The sequence below is a fragment of the Aegilops tauschii genome, chromosome 6 (assembly GCF_002575655.3).
Source record: "Aegilops tauschii subsp. strangulata cultivar AL8/78 chromosome 6, Aet v6.0, whole genome shotgun sequence".
NCBI classification, from domain to species: domain Eukaryota; kingdom Viridiplantae; phylum Streptophyta; class Magnoliopsida; order Poales; family Poaceae; genus Aegilops; species Aegilops tauschii.
Window position 1 is genome coordinate 219,780,443 of NC_053040.3, and position 14,619 is coordinate 219,795,061.

Sequence of the window (14,619 nt, forward strand, 5' to 3'; positions counted from 1 at the left end):
GCAGTGGCTTGAGGATTTGGCTTGGATGCATGGGCACCAGAATCATGAGTGGCAGAGTCATCATTGGTGGAATAAGATGTAGCTTTGCGAAATTGACCATCCAATGGATGAACGCCTTCATCAATAACAGTTGGTGCCTTGCCCTTTTCACCAGCCGAGGAATAGGTCCGCTTGAGGACTTCAATCGGGGGCAAGTAGCTGAGGTGATTCTGAAAATCAGCTCTGTAGTTGAGTGAAGACCTTGTCCTGAGGAATCTCATAATCCACGGTGCATAAGGCTTCAGCTCAAATGGAGAAAGAGCAACATTTGCCAGAGTCCTCATGAAGAAATCATGATAGTTGACAGAGATGCCATGAATGATGTTGAATACCAGATTCTTCATGATGCCAACAATTTCCTCATCAGAGGAGTCGTGGCCTTTGATTGGACTCATAGTCTTCGTCAGAATGCGGTAGACTGTCCTTGGTACATACTGCAATTCCTTCACGAGGAATTTGGTCCTTGAGGCTTGACTAGGTTTCAGAGGCTTCATAAGAACTTGCATATAATGAGCAGTGAGCTCAGGCTCTTGGTACAGGCAATGGGCTCCTTCAGGTGGAGGACTGATGGGCATGGCGTGAAGTAATTCAGAGGCCGGTGCTTTGTAGTGAGTGTTTTCGGTCATCCAGTCCAAAACCCAGGAGTTTACATCATCAGCATCTCCTGTGATGTGCAGTGTTGCGTAGAATTGAAGAATGAGTTCTTCATTCCAATCAACTATGTCTGTGCAAAAGTTGAGGAGGCCTGTGTCATGAAGCACACTGAGGACAGGTGTGAAGCATGGCAGTGATTCCATGTCCACATGAGGAATATGCTCGTGGTCGAAGACTTTGTCCTTGTTGAAGAGCACTGAGGAATATAAGTTGGCCTGGCTGGCGGTCCAGAAGCGCTTCCTTCTAAGACGAGCAGAATCATAGGGATTGTAGTCTGTGAAGAACACGTAGCCGGGCTTTGGAGATGAGGCCTTTTGGCGAAGCCAAGTCAATTTCGGGCCACCAAACCCTGCAACTGAGGCTCGCCGAAGAAATCATCAGCCTTGAATTTTTGCTTCTTTGAGAATGGATCCTTTGGCTTGGGCTGAGGAGTGTCAGTCAATTGCATTATCACCTCAGGAATCGCAATCTCATGTTGCATAGGCTGAGGAATTTCAGCTTCTTCTTCAGTGACAGCTTGGGTCTTCAATTCTTCATTTTCATTTTCTTCAGCACTAGTGGCTGGAATTTCTTCATGGACAGACGGTGTGGCATGTGGTTCATCAGAGCCCATTTGTACTGTAGTGACTGGGGACTGAGGAATTTGTTGCAACGGTGTGAACAGTGGAGAGTTGGGGTGCTGACTTCCCCAAAAGTCATCATTCATTAATGGAGTAGTACTCCCAATGTCCACGTCAGAATTTTGCTCATCCAATTCCTCAACACCAGCCTCTTCAGCAGTGAACTGAGGCATGGGCGAGGAGACAATTGGAGTTGAAGGGATTGCGCCCGCTTCAATTTCTTCATCCATCTGCTCTGAGGAAGCAGCAGAGGGAATGTCTTCATCGAATTTGCTAGGAATCACGTATTCTTCATCATAAGGAACAAGGTCCTTTGATGGCATGGTTGAGATAGGAACAGCATCAATGGGGTTTGCAAACGAGCTAGTCAAAGGCTTCATCTTCTTCGGGGCTGAAGAATCTGATGAAGTTGATGCCTTCCTTTTCTTCACTGTTGCACGCTCTGCAGCCTTGGTCTTCTTCACATCTGATGCAGATGGAAGGATCAAAGTTGGGGTAGGCGCAGGAGGAGCAGAGGAATTTGGTTGAATTTCTTCAGGCACAACTGATGCAGTTGCCCTGACTTCTTCATTTTCTTCAGGCGCACCACTAGTGGATGCCCTGGCAATTTCAGTTTCTTCAGGCACATCAACTGAACCTTCAGATGGTCTGGCTTGTTCTTCATCCGCAACACCAGAGGTTGCCCTTGTAACATCTTCAGCAGCTGGAATGCAGTCATCAGCCCTGGAACTCACATTTTCTTCAGCAGCCTGATTGTCATCAGCGGTGCTGGCATTTTCTTCAGTAGGCTGAGCAGATGCTTCAGCCTGAGGATTTTCTTGTTGCGTTGGGGCTGCAACATTGGAGGTGAATTTATCAATCAATTTCACAAATCTGACTTTGGCTCCAAGCCAGTCAGCACGGTATGCGTCAAATTCATCACTGAGTTTCTTGATCTTAGATTGAATTGTGACAAGTTCTTCAGTTGTCATAGAGACAACGTTTTTCTTCAGGAGGCGCTCCTTCCTGTATTGTGCTTTCTTGAGCTGCCTGGCCTTCTCATATTTCCATTTTTCTTCTTGGATGAAGGCAGTCAGCATATGACTTTGGCCAGGAGTCGGCTTGAAATCAGGCATAGGAGTGTTGGGGTCCTTGTGCCAGAGATCAATGTATTCGAGGATCAACTTTGGATCCAAAAGCAGAGGCATATTTGTGCCCTTGGCTCTAGCGGCCTTGACCTGCCTATCTCTGATGATTTCTGCAAGTTCATCATCATCAGCTTTCTCTTCATCAGACGGCACTTGGAAAGCGACCTGCTTCTTGTGAGGACTTGGGCGAGAACCTCGTCCAGCAGTGGCCTTTGTCTTCAGCAGAGAGGGTCCCGTTGAAGAATTTGGTGCAGCTGAGGAACTAGCAGAAGCTCCTGAGGCAATAGAGATGCCTGTCGTCCTTTGGCACGTGGCAAGATGCACAAGTGCCGAGGATTTGGTCAGAGCAGCTGAGGACTTGAGCGGATGAGCTGAGGACTTTGGAGTAGCAGGAGCAGCTTGAGGAGTTGGTTGTGAGGGCTTTGAGGAATCTGGCCGTGAGGGCATTGCTGAGGAACTTGGCCTTGAGGGCATTGAAGGTGAAGCACTTGGCTTATGCGCAGGCTTCTTTGCCATGGCATTCTTCGGCTTGATAGCAGAGGCCTCAGCAGAGGCAGCAGCAGCATAGTCCTCGTTGAATTTCCTCACTGCTTCTCTGGCTTGTCTGGCCAGCTTGGCCTGGCGCTTGGCCCATTCATCATGATAATCCTCACCGCGCTTGAGGCTGGTGGGATCAGCTTCTTGGCCAGGTGCCAATGGAGGTCTTGGGCATGGAGGATTGAGTGCAAATTTCTTCATGTATTTTGGAGTAACATATCTGTACTCCCTCCACTCTCTTGCCCATCTCCTTTCTATCCTCTGTATACGCACCTTGCGCTGATTTTTGTCCTCTTTTCCAAACTTGGCCTCATCAGGAGTGCAACAATCTTTGTATATGTCATCGGGGATCTCAAAGACAGTATTGATTTCAGGCCTCTTTCCTCCCTTCTGTGGCTTCTTTCCATCAGCCATTTTCTTCAGATGAGGAATTTAAACAATGGAATTCTCTGAAGAAGTATGCAACTTTTCTTCGAGGAACGCTGCAAATGAGTTAAGTTGATGAGAACCTAGTGATTCAGCAGCGGACATGTGTACCTGTGAACAAAGTATAGTTGCGAGGAATTTGGAGAGGTCATATGTGTTCTCAGAAGGTTTTGTAAAAAGAGCAAGTTTGAGGATTTTGACCAGATGAGTCTTGAAGAATTTCACTAAGCGTTCTTTGTCTTAGGTTCCAAAGTTGTATAGATCAGAAATCCACACAATTGAGGAATCTTGAAGAAAAAATATAGCTTAGAGAAATGAATCAAGAACAGATGACATGTGAGGTGTTTAGTGTGTGAAGAATTTGAAGAATAAACACCTTTGAGGATTTTGTAGAAATCATTTGAATCAAAGAGGGCAGTAAAAGTAACTTTTAATTACCCTTGACGAAGAACACGACGAACTGGGATGTGGAGATGTGAAGTTCGTCAGTGCACATCTTCCACGCCCTAACTCGGCAAAGGAAGACAGCTACGACGGGGGCGGAGGGAAGAAATCCGCTGCCGACGCGAGTACGACGACGACGAGGTCGAGGCAGTGAAGCTCTTCCTCACCGGCGACGATGAAGTAGCGACGGCGCTAGGGTTTGAGAAGCTCAAGCTGGAGTGAGGTCGAGCGGAGTAAAAGAGAAGTGAGGAAGGGGAGGGGTATTTATAGCCATGGTGAAAAACTGTTCGCCCGGAGAAATTGGACGAACGTGCCCCTGACCCTTCTCATTCGCTTGACATGTGTCACCCACGTACTGAGAAGTGGAGATCATGTGAGATCGTGGGTGAATAGATAAGTATTTTCGTGGGATGCGGAACGGTTTGAGCGGCAAAATGAAAATTTTGGATAAGATAAGTTAAAAGTTCCGTTCGCAAATTCTTCAGCTGACAAGGACATAGTGAAGATTTTGAATGAGTTTCAAATAGAACGCACATGAAGAATTTGTGAATAGATTGGGTTGAGTTTAGCATAGAGGGGGAAGGGTCCGATCACATTCACTTAGCAGAATAAGCAATTGAAGAAATAGCAATAAGTGAATGTTGTAGAGGACATAAACTCATATATATATATATATATATATATATATATATATATAACCAATGAAGAAAAACGACGAAAATGGTGAAGACAATGCAAAGTTGAAGAAAATGAACAACTGAGGAATTTCAAAACTGAGGAAAAACTCAAATTGAAGATTTTCAACTTTGGTGGTGGCATGACCCACCGTATAAGAATGATGATTTCAGACACCGCGTACAATTGTCGTAGGGTTCTGAGAATCAAATTCTTCTTTAATTTCTTCACACTTAGAGTGTTAGTCTTCATTGATTGAAGAAAAACGTTTCTTCATGTGTTGCACATCTAAGTCATCAATTTTGCATAAGTGTTAGGATGAGTGTCCTTCTCAAAGAACATTCGAAGATATTAGGATATTTAGCTCACACCGCAACTTGCTAAATCTCTTCTCATCCAAGGGCTTTGTGAAGATATCGGCTAGCTGTTCTTCAGTCTTCACATGCTCAATAGAAATGTCGCCCTTCAACACATGAACACGAAGAAAATGATGACGAATCTGAATGTGCTTTATCTTCGAGTGCTGAACTGGATTGTGAGCAATCTTGATGGCACTCTCATTGTCACAGTAGAGAGGCACATTCTTCACATTGACGCCGTAGTCCTTGAGAGTGTACTTCATCCACAGCAATTGAGCACAGCAAGAACCAGCAGCAATGTACTCAGCTTCAGCAGTAGACAGTGATACGCAGTTCTGTTTCTTTGAGGACCAACAGACCAAAGATCGTCCGAGGAAATGACATATACCAGATGTTGACTTGCGGTCCACACGATCACCAGCATAGTCAGAGTCAGAATATCCAATGAGATCAAAAGCCGAGCCCTTGGGGTACCATTATCCAAGTGTTGGTGTGTGAGCTAGATATCGAAGAATATGCTTCACAGCCTTATGGTGTGATTCCTTCGGTGTAGCTTGAAATCGGGCACACATGCAAACACTAAGCATAATATCTGGCCTAGATGCACATAAGTACAATAAAGAGCCAATCATGGAGCGGTATACCTTTTGATCGAAGTCAATACCATTTTCATCAGTGCATAGATGGCCATTTGTGGGCACAGGAATTTTGACGCCTTTGCAATCTTGCATGCCGAATTTCCTCAGTACATCCTTGAGGTATTTCTCCTGAGATATGAATATGCCATTGCGCTGTTGACGAATTTGAAGACCTAAGAAGAATTTCAATTCTCCCATCATAGACATTTGATATTCTTCACTCATCATATAGGCAAATTCATCACTATAACGTTGGTCAGTACAACCAAAGATAATATCATCAACCTATATTTGGCACACAAACAGTTCACCATCATAAGATTTAGTGAAAAGGGTAGGGTCAAGTGAACCGGGTTTGAAGCCTTTCTTCATGAGGAATTCCTTCAAAGTATCATACCATGCCCGTGGGGCCTGCTTGAGGCCATAGAGGGCCTTATTGAGTCTGAAGACTTTGTCAGGATGCTTTGGATCTTCAAAACCTGGGGGTTGAGCAACATATACTTCTTCCTCAAGCTTACCATTGAGGAATGCACTTTTCACATCCATTTGATATATAGTGATATCATGATGGTTAGCATAAGCAAGTAATATGCGAATAGCCTCAAGTCTAGCAACAGGTGCAAAAGTTTCATCGAAATCAATTCCTTCAACCTGTGTGTAGCCTTGAGCTACAAGCCGTGCCTTATTCCTCACCATAAGGCCATTTTCATCTTGCTTGTTGCGGTAGATCCACTTTGTGCCAATGATATTGTGCTTGCGAGGATCTAGATGTTTGACCAGTTCCCAGACGTTGTTGAGCTCGAACTGATGTAATTCTTCTTGCATAGCCTGAATCCACTCAGGTTCCAGAAATGCTTCATCTACCTTAGCGGGCTCTGTGATAGAGACAAAAGCAAAGTGCCCACAAAAGTTAGATAACTGTGAAGCTTTTGAGCGTGTGAGAGGACCTGGTGCTTCAATGTCATCGATGATCTTCTCAATTTGCACTTCTCTTGCAACACGAGGATGAGCTGGTTGTCGTCGAGTTATTTGATCAGCATTTTCTTCAGCACCATGTTCTTCAGCATTTTCTTCAGGTGCATTAGCTTGACGTTCTTCATGTTCTGGAATGAATTCTTCAGCGGATTCTTCGGTAGGAATGACATCCTCAGTAGCCTTGAACTTGATAGTTTCCTCAGGTGCTGGTTCATCTATCACAGAAGGTAGGTGCTCTCTTTGCGAGCCATTAGTTTCATCGAACCGCACATCTACAGTTTCAACAACCTTGTGAAGAATGTTGTTGAAGACTCTGTAGGTGTGCGAGTCCTTTCCGTAACCAAGCATAAAACCTTCATGTGCTTTCGGTGCAAATTTTGAGTTGTGATGAGGATCTCTAATCCAACATTTAGCACCGAAGACTTTGAAATAACTCACATTTGGTTTCTTGTCAGTGAGGAGTTCATAGGCAGTCTTCTTGAAGAATTTGTGAAGATATACTCTGTTGATGATGTGGCACGCAGTATCAATTGCATCAATCCAGAAACGACGAGGCATTTTGTATTCATCAAGCATAGTGCGAGCCATCTCAGCAAGAGTCCTGTTCTTGCGCTCCGCGACGCCATTCTGCTGAGGAGTATAAGAAGGAGATAACTCATGAGTAATACCAAGTTCATCAAGATAGTCATCAAGACTAGAATTCTTGAACTCAGTTCCATTGTCACTTCTGATGTGCTTGATCTTCACACCAAAGTTGGTTGAAGCCCTCGAGGAAAATCATTTGAAGACTTCCTGCACTTCATGTTTGTAAGTAACAATGTGTACCCATGTGTAACGAGAGTAATCACCAACAATAACAAAGCCATATTGAGATGCATCATTTGAAACTGCAGAATAATGGTTAGGACCGAAGAGATCCATGTGAAGCAATTCAAATGGTCTTCGCTGGATGCTTAGCCTTTGTCATCTTTCCAGCTTCACAGGCTCCGCATAAGTGATCCTTGAGGAATTTGACATTCTCAATGCCAATGACGTGCTTCTTCTTCGCAAGCGTGTGCAAATTCCTCATGCCTGCATGACCAAGTCGTCGATGCCATAGCCAGCCTTCTGAAGCTTTTGCAAGTAGGCACACGGCCGGTTGTGGTCCTGTAGAGAAATCAACAATATACAAGTCTCCTCTCCTAAAGCCTTTGAAGACTTTGGAATTGTCAGCTTCCATGATCACAACACAACGATACTTGCCAAAGACAACAACCATATCAAGATCGCAAAACATTGAGACAGACATGAGGTTGTATCCTAAGGACTCGACAAGCATGACTTTGTCCATGTGTTGATCCTTTGAGATCGCAACCTTACCTAGACCCAATACCTGACTTTTGCGTTTGTCAGCGAAGATGATATGCTTCAGATGCGATGGAGATAAGGGAGCATCCATCAATAGATTCTTGTCACCAGTCATGTGATTTGTACATCCACTATCGAGGACCCACTCAATGGCTTTGGGTTGATCATCCTGCAGATGAATTAGTGCAGCTTACGAACTCATATACTTCATCAGTGAAGAATATGACATCAATTCATCAGATCAATTTCATCAAGCAATAGAACAGATAAAGCAGTATGAGGACGTGAGAAATGAAAGTTCATTTCTTCATGATTAGCCTGCGTCCTTTCACACACTTTTCAGGTCTCCAGCAAATTCTTCAGACGTTTACGCACGTCTGGAGACCTAACCTTGCATAAGAGATTAGTTCTTTTTCTTCACCACCCACATCTGAAGGGGTGGCAAAGAGTTCATCACTCTGCGAGCTCCATACGAGAAAGGCGGCATAGAAGCCAGTCCATTTCGTTTCACATAAGAGGAGCTAGGATAAGCATATGAATAAGTAGAGAAATTCTTCGAGGACTTATGAACATAATGGTTAGAAGAATAATGCTCATATTCATAGCCCTTAGCTCTTCCCTGTGAAACAAAGTTGTTAGCACGATGATAATCATATGAGGACTTTGATCCTTTTGAGGTATTTGATCCATGTGAGGAATTTGGTCCGTATGAGGACTTGGATCCACATGAAGAATTTGATCTGGGGTTCCTATTCTCACAGGTGGTGTCATGAGGACGTTCACCTGAAGACTTTCAAGGCATCTTTTGGGAACCCAGATTTTCTTCATAGGGGAACCGCTCCTGCAGTTAGTGCCAACATATCTAGCAAATACTTCACCATTCTGATTTTTGAACAGTTTATAGCTGGAGTCAAATGACTCATCAAAAGAATGAGGAGATTCACATGTAAAGCCAGATAGATTAGATGGATCAACTGGAGGTCCCTTTGCAGCAACCCATGAGGTTTTGGGGTACTGCTCAGGCTTCCAATATGTACCATCAGCATTGAGTTTCTGTAACACCCCGGATGTAACTTTCCATATTTGTAACTCCGACTCTTGCCATTTTCGGCGTTAAGTTATGAGATTCCCTCATGGTTGGGTTTTGTCTTCGTTTTGCATTTTGTTCATGTCATGCATTTCATCCCATGTCATTATGTGCATCACATTTGCATACGTGTTTGTCTCATGCATCCGAGCATTTTCCCCGTTGTCCGTTTTGCAATCCGACACTCCCACATGCACCGGCGCACCCCTCTTGTCTCTTTTCGTGAGCGGGTGTTAAACGTTCTCGGAATGGACCGAGGTTTGCCATGTGTCCTTGGTACACCACCTGTCAAGTTTCGTTCCATTTGGAGGCCGTTTGATTCTCCAACGGTTAACAGGGTAACCGCAAAGGCCTCTTGTATGTTGCAGCCCAACACCCCTCCAAAACAGCCCAATAACCCATCTAAACCCCCCCATGCTCTCCGCCGTTCGATCACGATCATGTGGGTGAAAACCGCACCTCATTTGGAGTCTCCTAGCTCCCTCTACCTATAAATATGTGCTCCCCTCCGAATTTTTCGCGCAGTCCAACCCTATTCTTCTCCTCCCTCTCGCCCGGCGGACATGACATGTCCGCGCGCCGACGGACGAAACCCACCGCCGCCCCGCTCCAGTGAGAGCGCGACATGTGGCGTCCCGGCCACCCGCGCCGCGCCGGCCCGCCGAGCCCGTGTCCGGCCCCCGCGAGCCCGCTCCGCGCCGCCGCCTCCCGCGGGTCGCCGTCTCCGCGCACCGCCCGAGCCAAGGCTCCCTCCACCGCCCGACGCCTCTTCATCGGCGTGCCACCACGCCGTCGTCGCCGGTCATCACCGTCCACCTCCGCCCGCCGTCCCGCTCCTCCGTCGGCGCCAGATCCGGCCGGCCCCATCCCACCGGCGTCTTCCCCGGCCAACTCCGGCCGCCACCGCCCCGTCTCCGGCGAGCCCGGCCCCGCCTCGGTTCGCGTGCACGAACCCTAGATCCAAAAAGGTTGACCCCGAAATTTCCACCAAGTCCTTTTCTGTCATATTTTGGCGCCTGCTTTGACCTGTCATAACTTCATGCTCGGTGCTCCCATTTGTGCATATAATATATCAAAATGTTCATCATGATGTGCTCTTCATTTTTTTCCATTGTGCTATGCTTGTTTGAGATCATCTTGATGCCGTTTTCATTGATGCAAGAGTGCTATAAAATGTTTACTGCTGTTACTTATCAGATTATGATGTTTTGTCATTTTTGTGGCTTTTGATGTGTGCATCTTATGAGCATGAGATCTACATGTGTTTTGATCTAGGTCATGCCATATTTACAGGGGTGCTTGCCATGTATTTTTTTGATCTATGGGGTGACTAGCACAAGCATGTAAACTAGGCTTCGTGATGTTGCTGTTTTCAGGGACTTAGGATTTTGCTGTCCTTTTCCTGCTGTTATTTTTGATGTCATGTATCCATGTTGCTACAGTGAGATCCATGCTTCTTTTGAGTATGTTCAGTAAGGATGTTTTGGACATATAGATGTGCTCTATCCATCCATGCCCCTGTTTGCAATTATGGAGTGCCATATCATGTCTCAATCTTGCTCCACTTTTGCTATAAAATGTTCCTGGCAGATTGTTTACATGTTAATCAATTTTGCCAAGGTTGTTGTAGTTGATCCTTGCATGATATGAGCTTGTTCTTGCCATGGTTAGTTTCATGAACATGTCTTCTTGCCGATTCTATGCTTATCTTGTCTTGCAATACCTTGTGATGAGTGAATCGAGCTCGCAAAGATGCCTTCATAATTCTGTTAATGCCATGCTCTGCTTTTCTGCCAAGTCTGAATCTGGTAATAAAACTTGCTATGTTTATATGGGTGCCATCATATCTTCTGTGCCTTTTTGGCTCATGGTCAGTAAGGGACTTTTGTTCTATGCATTTAGTAGATTTATGCCAGGCCTTGATTTGCTATGATATGTTCCTGTAACATGCTGTTTGTTTGATCTAAACATGGCTTCCTGATGTTATTTTTGGCATGTTAGTATTTTCACTGTCTGTGAAGCTGATATCTTTTGCACTTTTGCCATGCTTGTTTGAACCTGCTCTGGTGTGATTTAGCCGTAGCTCAGTGTTCATGTTTTGTCAAGCATCTTGATTACATCACTGTCATATGCTTTGTTGTTATGTTGGAGTGCAGTAGCTTAGTCTCTTGTTGCATACTAAGTGGCATTGTGCTGTTAATAGCAGAATTGTGCCATCCTTGTTTTGCTTGTCATTTGCAAATCGTGCATCCGATTCTGGTGTTCCTTATATCGGTTTCAACCGAGATCATCTCATCTTTCCAGCGGCATACTTGGTTTGCCAAGTTGATGCCTTGTTCATCTTTTCCCTTCCGGAGCACGCATATGCATTGCATATCACATCTCGCATATCATGCCGTGTATTGCATCATGTTGCTTGTGCATTTCCCGTGATTGATTGTTGGTCCTTTGCTTGTGTTCTTGCTTTGGGTAGAGCCAGGAGACGAGAACGCTTACGAGGAACCTGTTGAGAACGCTTACGAGGATCAAGCTTTCGACAACTCTGAGAACCTTGCATGCAAGATGACCATACCCTCGAAATCACTTCTATCTTTGCTTGCTAGTTGTTCGCTCTATTGCTATGCTGCGCTACCTACCACTTGCTATATCATGCCTCCCATGTTGCCATGTCAAGCCTCTAACCATCCTTTCCTAGCAAACCGTTGTTTGGCTAAGTTACCGCTTTTGCTCAGCCCTTCTTATAGCGTTGCTAGTTGCAGGTGAAGTTGAAGTTGGTTCCATGTTGGAACATGGATATTTTGGCTTATCACAATATCTCTTATTTAATTAATGCATCTATATATTTGGTAAAGGGTGGAAGGCTCGGCCTTATGCCTAGTGTTTTGTTCCACTCTTGTCGCCCTAGTTTCCGTCATACCGGTGTTATGTTCCTTGATTTTGCGTTCCTTACGCGGTTGGGTGATTTATGGGACTCCCTTGACAGTTCGCCTTGAATAAAACTCCTCCAGCAAGGCCCAACCTTGGTTTTACATTTGCCTACCTAAGCCTTTTTCCCTTGGGTTTTCGCGAGCCCGAGGGTCATCTTATTTAACCCCCCCGGGCCAGTGCTCCTCTGAGTGCTGGTCCAAACTAGAGCCCTTTGCAGCGCCACCTCGGGGAAACTTGAGGCCTGGTTTTAGTTGTACGGATTGCTCATCCGTTGTGCCCTGAGAACGAGATATGTGCAGCTCCTATCGGGATTTGTCGGCACAGTCGGGTGGTCTTGCTAGTCTTGTTTTACCATTGTCGAAATGTCTTGTAATCGGGATTCCGAGCCTGATCGGGTCTTCCCGGGAGAAGGAATATCCTTCGTTGACCGTGAGAGCTTGTGATGGGCTAAGTTGGGACACCCCTGCAGGGTATTATCTTTCGAAAACCGTGCCCGCGGTTATGTGGCAGATGGGAATTTGTTAATGTCCGGTTATAGATAACTTGACACTTGACTTAATTAAAATACATCAACCGCGTGTGTAGCCGTGATGGTCTCTTTTCGGCGGAGCCCGGGAAGTGAACACGGTTTGGGTTATGTATGAACGTAAGCAGTTTCAGGATCACTTCTTGATCACTTCTAGCTTCGCGACCGTTGCGTTGCTCCTCTTCTCGCTCTTATTTGCGTATGTTAGCCACCATATATGCTTAGTGCTTGCTGCAGCTCCACCTCATTACCCCATCCTTCCTATAAGCTTAAATAGTCTTGATCTCGCGGGTGTGAGATTGCTGAGTCCTCGTGACTCATAGATTCTACCAAAACAGTTGCAGGTGTCGACGATACCAGTGCAGGTGACGCAACCGAGCTCAAGTGGGAGTTCGACGAGGAACTTGGTCGTTACTATGTTTCGTTTCCTGATGATCAGTAGTGGAGCCCAGTTGGGACGATCGGGGATCTAGCATTTGGGGTTGTCTTCTTTCATTTTGGTTCCGTAGTCGGACCTTAATTGTACTCTGAATGATGTATGTTTAATTTATGTATTGTGTGAAGTGCCGACTGTAAGCCAACTCTTTATCCCATTCTTGTTCATTACATGGGATTGTGTGAAGATGACCCTTCTTGCGACAAAACCACCATGCGGTTATGCCTCCAAGTCGTGCCTCGACACGTGGGAGATATAGCCGCATCGTGGGCGTTACAAGTTGGTAATCAGAGCCATCCCCGATGTAGGAGCCCGCTGCTTGATCGAATCGCTAGCGTTGTTGAGTCTAGAGAAAAAAGTTTTGAGTCTTAGGATTATATATATCGGAGAGTAGGATTCTTTTTACTCCTCAGTCCCTTCGTCGCTCTGGTGAGGCCCACTGACGTAGAAGTTTTGACTCTCCTCTCCTCAAATTTCACTAAGTTTTTTTTAGGATCACGCGGGTATCTTGGAATCGTTCCGATGATTTTGTGACGAGAACATTGTTCTTGGTGCCTCCTGACATTTAGGGGTTGTGGCAGTGTCCCGGGGAGTTGAGCTCCGAGGTGTTGTCGTCACAATTTTATCGTTGCAGTTCTGGAATACCTGAGTTTCGCTGACATCGAAAATCTCTTTTATGCAGTTGTTGGTGAGATCACCTCGACGCCACCCAGTACTGGGGCGGGAGTTCGGGAGTATTTCCATAACTCGTATAATGGATGCTTTTCGAAGGTTGAGGTACACGATTTCCGAAGGTTTCTTGGTTATGTGTTGACGGATGGATACAGCTGGATCTAGGGATTGCTAGTTTGGGTGATATATTTTGTGTCCCCTGTATCCCCAACACCAGATTGCATAACCAGAAAGTTTCGGGAGTTTATAAGTGGGAATTCAAGTAGCTCCTAGGATATCTTTCCGACAGACGCATGATATGAGATTGGGGTTCGACGTCTAGTGGTCCGCCTTTCCACGGTCGGTTTTACAGTGGTCTCGTAGTGTCTTAAAGAGTCCTTGGCTATGCCGACTCGGGGACGCTTCGTATGTCATGTGCACAGCCTTGTACATGATGGTGCTGTACGATCGAGCCCGTGTGGGCCCCACCATGAAAACTTCGGACGAAATCTCTATCTTATGTTTGTTCCGGCTTATTCTGCAAGCCAATACTTTGTTTGTTTCGAATGTGGTATTCGAGTTGCTTCGAAGTCAAATGTTGATTCCATACTTTTTTCTAAGTGGCTTCTCAACTTATGGAAGTGTGATGATTTACTATGGAATTCATTCGTTCATCCTCGTTCGAATGTTTATTGTGAAGACTATATGTTGCAATTTCTATCCGTTGATTCAACTTGTCTATCTGTCTATCAAGATGCTAACGGATGTCACCCTCTTCAGGATGGCTCCGCCAACACGTCAGAATCTGGAACGCAATGATGGGAGTCAGGCGAACCCTCCGCCACCACCTCCGCCTCCGGAGGCATGGCAAGCTGTCATGGCAGCCACCAACGCCAATGCCCATATGATTTTGCAACTCTTGCAAGAGCGCACCCAAGGGCAAGGCAACCAAGGAAATCAAGGCCAAGGCAACAATCAGCCTCACTTCGCTACCCTCAACCAGTTCCTTGCAAATCAGCCGAAGTCTTTCAGCTACTGTGCCGAGGCCACAGACGCTGATGATTGGCTCGTGGACATCAACAAGCATTTTGAATGTAGCAATGTCAGGCCTGAGGACTTTGTCAAGTTTGCTTCTTTTCAACTCAAGGAT